Here is a 14,724-nt window from a genome sequence, read left to right as displayed (position 1 = left end):
TGCATTTACTCGCACTGGATAAGTGTCTCCTAAATGATAAAAATACAAGATGTAAAAATTGCAAGTGTGTCCTACTCTGCTAATCCAATGTAAGGGGTTTTACACCTTCATTCACAAAATGAATGTAGGTGTGTTCAACTCTGCTAAACCAGTTAAATAATATTTTGCATATATCAATCACAAAAAACACAAATTCAATAAATCTTAATCAAACTTTATAATGCTACAAAACAAAAGTCCCGCGGGGGCAAGTAGCTGCACAATAATGTGTAGATCCTGTAAAATCTATACAATCTCTTCCACTCTGTCCAATCTATAAAATCACTGCATACATTTATGGTGTGGCAATGATATATTTGGGTATAGAACTAAGCAAAAATGTGCGATTCCTCTATAACATATTAAAGTCTGTACCTTATATACCTACCAGTCAACACATCTTAAAGCAAGAACTCAAAGCAAAGCAAATAAAGCTAGACTAATACATGATGTTATATAACCGATGCACCCTATTGCTGTGGGTGTTGTCAGCCAGTGTAAGGTTCCCCAATTTAGTTGTCGGTCAGTGGGCAGATATGTAAAGAAAAATGCACCTCATACACTGTAAAAATAGAAAGACTCCCAAAACAAAATGTGGAGGCATTACATTACCTTCAGATGCAGCTATTGAGCTATTTAGGGCTCAACTTTGTTCATTGAACTATTGAACTATGGCAAGTTGTGCTATCATTAATTATGTGTTTCTCTGGACAAATAAAGATACGTTGATAAAGATTTTAATACTTGATTTTGAAACACAATTCGCTCATAGGAAGCTTTGTATGCAGCTTAAATCTGTAAACAATCCCTCCCTAGCTATCTGTAGCTGATGATGATATTTACTAAATTAGCTACTAATCTAGCCAAATATTTTGCCATAGTCAACTAATTCAGCCTGTTTTGTAATTTGCCGTAATATTCCAGATCTGCTGTCACTGAGTTTTTTTGTTTGTTTTTTCTCCCTCAAAGATTTCAGTTTGTTTTTCAATTGAATTGTTCACGTTATAGGTCACATTAAAGGTGGAAAATGTTCTGACATTACTTATCTTTGTCTCTTTCTTTTATATCACAAGAACCTGGCATTTTAACAGGGGTGTGTAGACTTTTTTTATATCCACTGTATGGTGCTATAAAAGGTACATGTTATCCCTCTGTTTCACTCTCTGAGTAAATGATACTTACTAACCCATGCAATATCTCAGACAATTCTGGCACAATTGTGACTAAACTTGGGTGAATGATGAGTATTGTGGCATTTACAGAATTACACTAACCATACATAATACCTAACCCTCAACCATAATACTATAGGGTGCTGACCTGGCTATATAATCATATCCGTGAGTTGACATTTGATATTCGGATATGATTAAACTATGCCTAAATAGATGTTGGCAAAATTAACTCTCCCGGCACATTTACAGACTAAAAAAGCAGCAACTTAGGCACAGAAGGAGGATTGTGTATCTCTGTACTCGACTTCCAAATAGCAAACAACTGTGCTGACATTCTGTGAAGAATCACTTGTAAGATTGCTCTGCCTGTTAGATATTGATTATCATTTTAATATTTAGATCACATTAGAAAAATCTGTGACATGCCATTATTTTAAATCCTAATTTGTTCTTATTGAATTGTCTGGTAAATTAAAACATTGAAGTTATAATACTTTTTTTGTCCAAGTACAAAACACACATCTAAATAATACCTAATCCTAAACATAACCCTAAATGTAATCTTAACACTGTATTACCTGTCTGTATTCTGAAACCTAAACCTGAACTCAGATCTGTCTTAACTTTTGTTATTACTTTCTGTAGAATTCAGAATATGGATAGGTTTAAATACTTCTGAAGGCATAGAGCTAATTTGTTACTGAAGTCAACAAAAACATCAGAAACAGTATGTGCATGTGCACGTTTTAAACTTCAAGAACATTGATAAGTCGGCCAACCTAATTGTTTCTAAAACAAATAATCTTCTGTTTTCAGCCTTTATAATGAAAACATAGTATGCCTAAAACTTAATGCATTTGATTAATTGCATTATGTGATTAGGCCCTATTTTCAGTACACCAGCAAATTTCAGATTTGCTCTTCTTTGAGTCGGACACAGCTTTTACTGTTTCAAAGTAAAAATACAAATAAATGTTTGTCAGAAAATTAGACAAATAAAAATAAACATCTGGACGGCAGCATACACCAATCAGTGATAACATTATGACCACTGACAGCTGAAGTGAATATCAAGAATAACACTGATAATCTCGTTATCATGGCACCTGACAGCGGATGGGATATATTAGACAGCAAGTGCACATTCTGACCTCAAAGATGATATGTTAGAAGCAGGAAAAATGGGCAAGCGTAAGGATATGAGCGGCTTTGACTAGGGCCAAATTGTGATGGCTAGACGACTGGGTCAGAACATCTCCAAAACGGCAGCCCTTTTGGAGTGTTCCCAGTCTGCAGTGGTCAGTACCTATCAAAAGTGGTCCAAAGAAGGAAAAGCGGTTAACCAGCGACAGGGTCATGGGCGACCAAGGCTCATTAATGCACGTGGGGAGCAAAGGCTGACCCATGTGGTCCGATCCAGCAGACAAGCTACAGTAGCTCAAATTGCTGAAAAGGTTAATGCTGGTACTGTCCATGGAGGCCCCACATTGCAACTTACAGGACTTAAAGGATCTGCTGCTAACGTATTGGTTCCAGATACCAGAGCACACCTTCAGAGGTCTAGTGGAGTCCATGCCTCGATGGGTCAGGGCTGTTTTGGTGGCAAAAGTGGGACCTACACAATATTAGGCAGGTGGTCCTAATGTTATGGCTGACCTGTGTTTTATTAGATAGGCTAATACCAAAGATGTTGTAAACATAGATATTAATATCCAGAGCACTGTGGATAGTAATATCTATGCGACAATTAGTTTATATTTGCAGTGTTTTACAAAAACAATGTGTTACAAACACCCTCTAAATGTATTCTAGGGATCGCTTGGTTAAACTTTTTTACTGACCCCCCACCCTTGCAGTAGGTTACTTCCGCTGACCTAATTGGTGAACCACAAGTCCGGTGCATGTCACGCTGCAAAGCGTGGACTTGAACCACGCGCAGAATTGTAGCCTAGCCATTACTTCAAATCGTACGTTTGATAGGGATAATAGGAATAGGATAATCTACTGGTACAGTGAGGGGAGGGTAAGGCGACTTTTTCGTTGAAAGCTCTCAGACAAAACAATCTCCCACCATCTTCCTACCAACGTTCTAAATTGTGCAATTCATGAACTACTGAGAACCTCTGAATTATTTCCACGTGATTGTCTGGTTAAACGACTTTGGAGTCCATCGAGGAGGTGCTTTTTTCGGGGGGTGGGAGGGATGCGCTACCGGTTTGTAGCTGGACCATAACTGCACGAGGTTTGCTCAAAGAGGTTGGAATAAACGGAACGGAGAATAGGATTCGGTTACACAATAGCGCGCCCTGAAACAGAGCTGCTTAACAAAAGGAACCCGACTTGGCTTTTAACGAAAATTAAAGGCTGTCTCCCAGTGAAAAAAGTGGATTCGCTTTGTAGGTAAGCTTAACCCGTGCACGCGAACCTATGCTACTTTGTCTAACGCTTAGTTTTTTATTTTGTCGAATAAGAAACATAATATAACCAATTAACAACAACTGAATTAAGGCATTTCAGCTAAGTCAATGAACGAATGGAGTTCTGAGATATCCCTAATAGCGAAGTCCAGTGGGCTGTCTAAATGTGTTTTCTTTACGATAGGTGATGGGATTAACTAATTCATAGTTATGCTACATCTATTTTTTTTGTAATTTGGATACATTAAATATTGGATATTGGAAAAATGTTTTTAAATAAACGGCATCAGTCTCGAGTGACAGAAACTGAAAGGCACGCTACATATTGCATGCACAGTCCTTACATCGTGTTCATGTTAACCAACCTGACTTTCCAAGTTCCTTAACTAGGGTCACCTACTTGTTCCAATTGGTTAACAACTGAATAAAATAAGACATTCAAAGCGAAAACGGACACAAGTGACGAAATCACAAAATTACAGATGCACACTCTGAGTGTCAGGATATTTCAGGGATCCTTACACTTTTATGTGTGCTGCTGAGTCAGTCAGATAATGGCAGTTATGAGGATGACTGAATTAATAGCCTGCAGCGGAATTTTCAGTTCAGACTCACTCCCTCTGTTAACTCAAGGATTTCCAAGGGGATCAACCGGTTTGAAGCCTCTAGAGTTTTAAATCTATGGCAACTCTCTTTGTTGAAAACAATCACTTCTTAAGTGGTACATATGCCATGTCAATTTCTTGATTTCACCTAAAATAATTCAACACTGAATTTGTTGTTTTCGTCCTTGAAACTTCCACAGTGAGTTTATATATTTTCTGAATCATGTCCCTTTTGTAAGTTCAAAGGGCCAGTGAGAGAAGGGTGCTGGATAAGCCAGGCTCTGTGTAGTTTACTTGGTTGAGTAATGCGCAATTCATGCCCATGTGGAGTAATGGATGCAGTCTGTACTGTAAGTGGTTCTGAACAGTGTCTGCTAAATTACTTAAAATAATTCAAGGGACACAGGTTTGTGAATAAAACTTCCCAGAACAAACAGCCCTGTTTGTCCAGATGCCATTTGACTGATATTACTGATCTCCACCCTCAAGTCACTCACCATCTCTCCCATTTATGACACATGCCTACTGACATTTTTTCAACCTCACCCATCTTTGAATTACTCCTTAATTTCTTTCCTCCGCTACTTTTTTAAAGATTCCAACACTTTTCTTCTTCAATTTAGTCTGTCCATCAATTAGACCACTTTGTGTTTTGGTTATTTTACAGTAACACACACAAATCAGTAAGCAGTGCTGTGAGGGGTTTCTGAGTGCGAAGCTTTAAATATTTAAAATCTAAGCTTGAGAAATCAATGAACATCAATAGTAGAGCAATCCTAATATATACAACTATTTAATCAAGGTGTCATATTCTTGAAATTGGACCAGCCCAGAGCATGAAATGAAAATGTATGGAGCTATCTTTGGTTATTAGTATTAATGTTATCTTTGGTGGCTGTATTCGGTTTGAATTATGTCACAGACTGTCTGCCAAATGGTGTGTAAGTGCATGTTAAGCAGGCTAATTAATTATCATAACGGCACATTGTCTTTGTTTTACTGTAACACTAGATTATGAGTGTTTTGAAACATGTTCTGAATTATTCCTTTGTACATTCTCTTACTCTGTTCCACCGTGCGTGTCTGTAGGATCTTCGGCTGTTCCCTATGGCATTCACGTCCATGTACTGTGTAATTCATAGTTCCTGGTCCACATAGTTGAAGGTTAGGTCAGTGATTAGTAGCCTCTTGCCACGGCCTCCAGGTCCGGACCAGTGGGTTTTGGACAGAGTGGAAGCTCTGCAGGTTATTGATTACCTACTGGCTTGTGAGTAGTAGAACAGGATCTAAGTCACACATGGAAACATAGGCTCGCACACACTCACACGGACGCACTTTATTGGGCTGTGTTACTTAGAGAATAGTGAGTCATAGGTTCTCCTCAGCAGCGATAGTCAGTGGAGCCCCAGACCATCAATCAGACCTTAAGACTCAGGGAAGGCTATAGAGTGGTGCTGGCAGTGGCTGGGTGATCACATGATTTATTACACCACCTCCTTCCCATCTATAGACAATCTGTCGATGAAGACTGAGTGTTTCTCTGTCTGTGCCTGGGTGTGTGTGAGAGAGAGTTCATGTCTGTTCCATTGTGTTTCCGTGTGTGGCTGAGGTTGCATGTACTGAATACCGTTGGTCTGTTGTGCTCGTGAAGGAATTGAGTGCCCTTCTTTTACGTACAGAATGCCCTTTTATGTGCGTTTGCATACGTGCGTGTTTGCATGCATTTGTGTGTAGACGGGAGACTGAGTCAGACCTGTGCGCTCGCTTGGTTATCATCAATCTCTATGTGAGCTCCTTGTCCTTGGCTGGAAATAAATAATACATCTGTGGACCTGAAGAAAGGAATGTATAAACACAGCCGGCGTAACATCTGACACAATGGGCACACAAGCAACATATATGCAAAAATCTTTTGGTGTACACATAACGTATGGATTGGTTTGCAGTTGAACGAAACCCATGAATCTGAATAATTTAATAAATTGTATCATCTTCTGAAAATATTTATTTAATTTCAAGCATGTGATTCTCCTTTATTTTGGAATTGCACTCACTTGTGGTGAGTTAAAGATGCCTGCAATATGACTATCACTTATTCAGCCAGCTTGAATAGAGGAATGGACTCATTCTCCTTTTGGGTCACTGTGTGTAACACAATTAGTATGGTTTAAAGAGAGAACCAGAAAACCGTCTGATGTCGGACACAAGACCATACTCAAGCATGAGCAATGTCAAGGCTACAGGTCCTTCTCTAGAGACATTGATATTCCTTTTTCTGTAGTACGTGAACGTTTTTAAGTGGTTTAATGCCCATGCCACTGCAGCCGACCTCTCTGCACTTGGCTGTAAAAGTACATGATGGAAGAGTTGTTCAAATGGTTGAGAAAGCACCTCTATCAACTGGTACACAGATTCGAACTGACCTTCAGACACTGATAGTTTCAGTGAAACTCAGAGAAAGGGGGTTCAATGGTAGACCCACTGCCGAGAGAGAGAGAGGAACTCAAAAAAGTCTGACTGCAGTCTGCCAAAAGCACCTGAACATGCCACGTCTTTCTGGAACAATCTCCTGGGGACAGTTGTGACACAATTGGAGTTTTAGTAAAGCTCACAAACTAAGTTTACAGTAAACAAAACTTGCAGAGCGAAGAACACCTTCCCCATAGTCAAACATGGAGGATGTTCTGAGATGTCATAGGGTTGCTTTGCTGTCTCTGTCACTGGGTGCCTTGAACATGTGCATGGTGTCATAAAATCAGGAGAACACCAATGCATTTCGGCGTGCAATGTTGAACCCAGTGTCCAAAAGCTGGCCCCCCCCCCCCCCCCCACAAAGACAACTACTTGGAACAGTGCTGACTGTGTTCTACTGTATTGGTAGTAACATTACTCATAGGCTGTTAGCCAGGATTCACAAAGAGGTGATGATGAAACACGATTTAAAATATTTGTATATAAAGACAAAGACACGCAATGGCTTTCAGCCAATCAGCATTCAAGGGTTGAACCACATGCCTGATAATATACAGCTCTGGAAAAAATTAAGAGACCACTGCACCTTTTTCTTTCCTTTCCAAAAAAGTTGAAAAGGAACGTTTTGAGTGAGGAACCGAAGCGTTCAATTTGCTTAATATTTTCCGGAGCTGTAGGTATGCGACTGAACTTTGAGTTAGGTAGGGAGAACCATGTGCCTCTTTTCCCTTCATCTCCAGACTTCCATTCCCAGGCTACCGCACTACAGTGTATCCATGCATGATTACAACTGGAGGGATTTCTTTGATATGTTTGCAAGCTTCCTCCTGATTTAGAGGTGGCTTTGCACACATGAATGAAGTGTTATTTTGTAATAAATCCTATTAGTAAAAAAAATAAAAACGGGGCTATTAGGATCACCCTGGATTGCAGCCCTCTGTTTTTGGACAACCATTTGTAATAGTTGTCTTCTGGGATGTTACTGGAAATATTTTGGTCAAACAACATCTCTGCTCTTATTTCTGCCTGTCCACACCCCTCTCTCTTGCCTCCCTCACACTGAATGTTCATCGATATATTGGCTTCATTATATGTGGCCTTGAGGTCAGGTAGGGAGCAAGAGGAGGAAGGGGTTAGCTCGGGGACATTAGTCATCTGGTTGGTCAGGCCTCAGCCACCTTCTTAAACTCCCCAGTCATGATGCGTGTTGCTTGCTGGGACAGTAAGTCTATCTAGGGGACATGGAAATGTTGTTCTTCTCCAACTCAGTAGCAGTATACGGTGAGGCTGGGTGATGCAGACTGCATTGTGATTGGGATGTATTTAGGCCTGTGTACTGTAGGGGCAATCATGTATGTGATTGCATGGTGTGACTCATGAATGGAGGTGGACTCTGCTCTAACAGGATATGACAAACACAATAGATGAGTGAATGGCTGATTGGATGGATGAATGAATGGTTTAAAGGACAGAGGGCTTCCTGTTGACTGAGAGATGGTTTACTGAATGTAGGGATGGACTAAGGGTTTATGTCATTTGAGGTCTTATACTTTCTTATTCAACCTGTTTCTTTCCATGTCCTACTTACAACCCTGTTTAAAAAAAAATGGGATGCTGTGTAAAATGTAGAGGAAAACAATGCAATTACTTAAACCCTATATTCAATTGAAAATGGTACGAAGACAACATCAAATGTTGAAACTGAGTGTTACTTTTTATTGTTTCTTGAAAAATATATGCACACTTTGAATTTGATGCCAGCAACACAGTTCAAAAAAGCTGGGACTGAAAAAAACAAAATAAAAATAAAAACTGGTGGAACATCTCACAACAAAATAGGTTAATTGGCAACAGGTCAGTAAAATTATGGGGTATAAAAAGAGCCTTTCAGAAGTAAAGATGAAGTGTGCTTCACAACTCTGTGAAATACTGTGCAGGATTACTCAATGAGTTTGGGGATCTCTTATGGTCATTAAAAGATTGAGAGAATCCAGAAATGTTTCTATGCAAGGGGCAAGGCTGAAAACCATTCTGGGATCTTCAGGCCGTTAGGCGGCACGGCATTAAAAACAGACAATTGTGTAGTTGAAATCACTGTATGGGCTCAGGAACCCTTCCGAAAACCATTTTCTATGAACACAGTACGTCGCTGCATCCATAAATGCAAGTTAAGAAGAAACCATATAAACCAGAACCAGAAATGCTGCCACATTCTCTGGGCCCAAGCTCATTTAAGATGGACTGAGGTGAAGAGGAAAACTGTCTTGTGGTCTGACAAATCAAAATATGAAATAATTTTTGGGAATCATGGATGACGCGTTGTTTGGACTAAAGAGAGGGACCCTCCTGCTTATCAGCCCACATTGCAAAAGCCTGCATTTGTGATGGTATGGGGGTGCATTAGTGCACATGGCATGGGTGACTTGCACTTATGTGAAGGCATCATTAATGCTGAACAATATGCAGTATACAGGTTTTGGAGCAACATACACCGATCAGCCATAACGTTATGACCGCCTGCCTAATATTGTGTAGGATCCCCTTTTGCCGTCAAAACAGCCCTGGCCCATCGAGGCATGCACTCCACTTGACCTCTGAAGGTGTGCTGTGGTTTCTGGCACCAGGACGTTAGCAGATCCTTTAAGTCCTGTAAGTTGCGAGGTGTGTTGTCAAACACATCCCACAGATGCTAGATTGGATTGAGATCTGGGGAATTTGGAGGCCAAGTGAGCACCTTGAACTCTTTGTGTTCCTCAAACCATTCCTGAACCATTTTTGCTTTGTGGGAGGGCGCATTATCCTGCTGAAATAGGCCAATGCCATCAGGGAATACTGTTGCCATGAAAGGGTGCACATGGTCTGCAACAGTGATTAAGTAGTTGGTATGTGTTAAAGTAACATTCACATGAATGGCAGGACCCAAGGTTTCCCGGCAGAACGTAGTATCACACTGCCTCCGCCTGCTTGCCTTCGTCCTATACTGCATACTGGAGCCATGTGTTCTCCAGGTAAACAATGCACACACACCCAGCCATCCACGTGATTTAAAATAACATGATTCATCAGACTAGGCCACCTTCTTCCATTGCGCCGTGGTCCAGTTCTGATGCTCAAGTGCCCATTGTAGGTGCTTTCGGCAGTGGACAGGGGTCAGCATGGGCACCCTGACTGGTCTGCGGCTACGCAGCCCCATACACAACAAACTGTGATGCACTGTAGGTTCTGATACCTTTCTATCAGTACCAGCATTAACCTTTTCAGCAGTTTGAGCTACAGTACCTCGTCTGTTGGATTGGACCAAACGGGCCAGCCTTCGCTTCCCATGTGCATCAATGAGCCTTGGCTGCCAATGACCCTGTCACTCGTTCACCTCTTTTCCTTCCTTGGACCCATTTTGATACATACTGACCAATGGGAACAACCCACAAGGGCTGCAGTTTTGGAGATGCTGATTGGTGTATGCTGCCATCCAGACAACATTTATTTCAGGGAAGGCCTTGCTTATTTCAGCAAGATAATGCCAAACAATATTCTGCACGCATTTCAACTGCATGGCTCCATAGTAAAATATTCCAGGTACTAAACTGGACTGCCTGCAGTCCGGACCTGTCACCCATTGAAAATATTTGGCACGTTATGTAATGAAAAATACGACAAAGGAGACCCTGAACTGTTGAGCAGCTGAAATCATATATCATGCAAGAATGGAATACATTTCACTTTCAAAACTACAGCAATTGGTCTCCTCGGTTCCCAAACGCCTACAGAGTATTGTTAAAAGAAGTGAAATGTGTTGCTGGCATCAAATTCAAAATGGGCATGTATTTTTCCTAAGTCATTAACATTTCAACATTTAATATGTTGTCTTTTTACTATTTTTCTATTAAATATTGGATTAAATGATTTGCACATCATTACATTCTGTTTTCATTAGCATTTTCTGTTGATTCCCAAATTTTTTGGAAATGGGGTTGTTTTATAGGCCTTTTTCTGGTTTTAGTGGTGTCTAGAGACTGGTAGCATAATTACAGAGGCTGTGACAATAGCGGTTAGTTGAAGAGTTAACACGTGGGGTTGCTTGGACAGGCTTTTATGATGAAATACTGAGGAGCATTGTTTCACATCTCTCTTTCTTCCCGCTCTACTGACATTGCCATCATAAAGACAGAAGAGCTTCAGTTGAATGTCAAAGAGCAATGTGAATAAACTGCTAATTCTGTGTTTCCCAAATGAAGCATTTTAAAAGGGTTACATGAGATGCTCAAAAGACAAAAAGGAAATAGATTTGGTTCATTGAACCAGTTTATATTTGTAACCTTTAGAAAGTATCTTTATTGGGGTTAAATCATCTGTTTTCATAACAGAGAGTTGACATGTGAAATGCTTTCTTTTTCTCTATAGAATGTCCAGAAATTGGACAGCACTCATTAGAACAGTGTAGACAAGACCAGTCAGGCAGTTTGAGAAAACGACCATTTTCTATTTCTTTTTGTTTGCTTTTGGTCACAAATGTCCATTTCTGCTTTTGCTAATTTGTGGTTAATTGTATTCACTTTCATTTGGTAAAATGTCAGAAAGTCCCTGATACAGATTAGTTTGCATGTTATTCAGAGTATTGAAGTTGGAGGAATCTGAATCAAATCTTTCAGTCTTTGTAGTTCTCATCAGTAACCTTCTCCAGCTCCATTGTGTAATGAACAAATAATCAATTAAATCCGTTTTATTTTGTTTTTATTCAAGCTGTCATTTGTTAGAATGTCAATAAGCATACACATATTTCAGACATTTTTGCTTGAACAACACTGTACCGTACCCTTCTGCTGCATTTTGGTGAAGTTAACTCCAGTAAAAGCGGGCTAAGCATTGGCTGTATGGTGGTTTCATTGAAAGATTTTGATATCAAAAGGGTTTTGCTGGCCAAAATAGATTGGGAACCCCGTGTTTCCCTATTTAATTGGAGGTGGCGAGTTTAACCACCTCCCTGAATTTGCTGGCTGGCTGGAATAGCACACTGAGCTGTCCTGACTGGTCTGATTGACTGGTCTGAATGCACGCGCACCTAGATATAAAACATACAGTACAGACACTTGGAGTCACCAACCAGAGGCCGGGCGAGTGTGGTCCACTTGTTGTTACTTTGATGCAAACATAGTCAGTATCAGGTTGAAGATACAGGAAGTAGAATGACCTAATGTTGTGGATGTTTATTGATGTCCTATTGTGATTTATTCGTTCCCTGACTCCAGCCAGCGTATCCACCTTATCCATGATGAATCTGGGTTTGCCTTCCTAGCAGATGATTTCTAGAATGCGAAAGATTTCTGACCATTCTGACAAGTCCCAGATACAGATTAGCCTGCATGTTAGTCAGGGTATTAAAGTTGGAGGAATCTGAATGAAATCTGATGCTGTCGGAATGGGCTAATAATTCTGTTTTTAATTATGGGTAGGGAAATCACTTCATTTCTTTTTAAGCCTGCCTTTGTAAAGTCTGTCCTTAAATCACTGCTGGTTTCTGTCAAATCCTTCTGTATTCTGTTTAATGTAGGCCTAGTCCAAGCCAGAAACCATTGTCTCCAAGTGTATGCTTATATTTTTACAATGAAATGATAACTTTCTTCAAAGTCTGGTTTCTATAGGCTGCTGTTGACTCTTATACTTTTTTCTTCTGAATGAGCCCCTACAAGGTTTTTCTAAGAAATACTGTTCAACCTGGATTTTTAGGTTCTGTTTTCCTTTTTTCATATCTGTCAGTGGATTCATTCTCCCATCCGAGTCCAACATGGTTCAAGTACTTTTTTTTTTTTTTAAACAATCAAGTGAGAAGGCGAAGAATATAAACCAGACAGGCAAGATGCAATCCCTAGGTGCAGGCTATGGAGCTTTGGTGACAGGCTTTTCTCCAGGGTGCTTCTAGGCTCTTGACTTCCTGCCTCCAACTGTGACTCAGAGTCAATAAACATCTTGCCTTAAGCCCCATCTGTTCAAAAGCCCCTGTCTCCTTCCTTTCTGTTTAATATAGTTCATTTTTGGTTTTGGTTATCTTGTTTTGTGTTGTTTTTGTTTGTTTTTAGCGGACTGCGTCAGTGAAGCCGGCCAAGAAGAGTGAATGTCACTGACTGATTGACTGACTGACTACCTATCCACCACTTGTTAAATAGCGTAGGGGTTAGAGACGCGGACCTGCAACCAATAGGCTGTGTTCGAATCTCGTTACAGTCATAGCTAATTATGAATTAGGATTTGTTCCGGATAGACACAAATTTCACTGGCTACAACCTTCTGTAACTAGGTTATAGTAAGACTAAAATAAACTGTTTACAGTTATATTGCGACTATTTCTGGTGGATTTTCGAACTACGCATCCGTGCATGATTTCTGGGGTAATATTGGCTGGATCAAAACTGCTTGGCCAGTAGAAGTGTCGGGGTTTCCACGATTCTCTCTTCTTTTCACTTGACGAAAAAGTCAGTTATTGTCCCCTATATTGATATTTATTGTATCAATGTCACTCACGAATGAAAGAAAATGAAATGTTTGTGCCATGAAATAGCTTTGGCTGTGTAAAGTTCATAATCAGTCTCACAATGCTTAATGGTGTCTAGCGAAATATAAAAATTTGGCATGATGTTAATTAATGTTCTAATGTCGAGATGCTATACCGACACTGGGCAAACGTATAGCATCATGGTGTAGTGGTTAAAAACACAGCCACTCATGTGGGAGACCCGGGTTTGAATCCAGTGGCAACAGCATTCATCACTTTTAATTGTGGGCCGGCTGAACTAGGCAAGCCTGGTTCCTTTTCTGTTTTTGTTTATTTGCTAGTTTATGAAGTGACTGGGTCCTTGAAAAGCACTATAGAAGAACCATGTATTATTATTGTTATGAAGATAAATATTGCTTTCCTGACTCACCCATTTAGATTAGTGGACAACAAACACTTTACCCTGAGGATTTGTATGACAATGAGCTATAATGGGCCCCAGAGTTATGGTTCCCCACCTCCACTACGTGGCTTGGTTACCAGTGGGGAAGAGAGATCTTTTTTGTGATTTTTCTGTCAGCTTTTCAGCCCATATGTCTCTGTCCTTCTGTCTCCCGCCCTGCTTTCAGTCTCTATCGTTTGTGAGGAAAGTTAGTCTTTGTGTGACGTTCCTAGGACTTTTCGGTGTGGTTAGAACCATTCAGCCATAAATAGAAAGGCTCATGTTTGGGAAAGATGTACATCTTTAGTTCAATGCAATTTTGTAATGTCATATAAGCAGCAATGCCTTTCCTCATTACTTTCTCGGGGGACTCTAACTAAGGTAATCAAGCCCAAATCCCATATTGCATTGCCGATGGAATTGAACAGCTCATTAGACTGTGAATGATGTGGTGATACTCTAGGGAGGGTAGTTTAATGAGAACAACATTAACGATAGTGTTCTTCTGTCATCTCCCAATATTGGATTGGTTGGATGTTTGTGAAATAATTGAAATACATTTGACCGCGCCCCCCACTCCATGACAGTGTTGCTGTAATATGTCCCACTCTAGGTGTAGTTTAGGTGTGGTATTTGTCAACATGTCAGAGAGAGACAAAATACAATCAATACAATCACTCTGTCCCTGTCAGGCATCCCCCGACATCCCTGTCACTTCGACCCAGAGGCGTAAAGTTAAATGTTGACAGTGCAGTGCTCTGTGGGTCCCACATAGACAGGCAATGCGTGCAATTGAGATGCACCATGCAGTGAATGAATGCTATAATAACATTTATCTGTCATGGTGTCTCTAAACTGTCCACTCGCATAGTTTTGATCTCTGATATCATATGCAGATTTCCTACCACCTCTTATTGTTCTTTCAGTTTTTTAACCCCCTTGACCTCCCGTATCCAATTACAGCTTTGTGTCATTGCAACAAATGACAATGATTATGGTGATTACAATTTATCGGTTTACCACAAATGCTTAAAATGAACATATAACAATCCTGCTCAGCAGATGTTTGTCTAAAGGGTTGCTAAGC

At 40.2% G+C, this 14,724-nt stretch overlaps 1 protein-coding gene across 2 annotated transcripts in view; it reads left to right on the top strand.

The window, feature by feature from the left end:
• Window positions 1-3,087: 3,087 nt before the first annotated feature.
• pde4ba (phosphodiesterase 4B, cAMP-specific a) overlaps window positions 3,088-14,724 on the top strand; it is a 194,904-nt gene continuing 183,267 nt past the window's right edge. For both annotated transcript variants that reach the window (XM_010872402.3, XM_010872405.4), the window contains exon 1: window positions 3,088-3,614. The gene's annotated coding sequence lies outside the window, so the exon portion shown is untranslated. The remainder of the gene's footprint in view (window positions 3,615-14,724) is intronic.

The sequence above is a fragment of the Esox lucius genome, chromosome 8, assembly GCF_011004845.1.
Source record: "Esox lucius isolate fEsoLuc1 chromosome 8, fEsoLuc1.pri, whole genome shotgun sequence".
In the NCBI taxonomy this organism is placed as follows: Eukaryota; Metazoa; Chordata; class Actinopteri; order Esociformes; family Esocidae; genus Esox; species Esox lucius.
The sequence above is the reverse complement of the archived record's forward strand: the minus strand, read 5'-3'. Positions and strand labels throughout refer to the sequence as shown.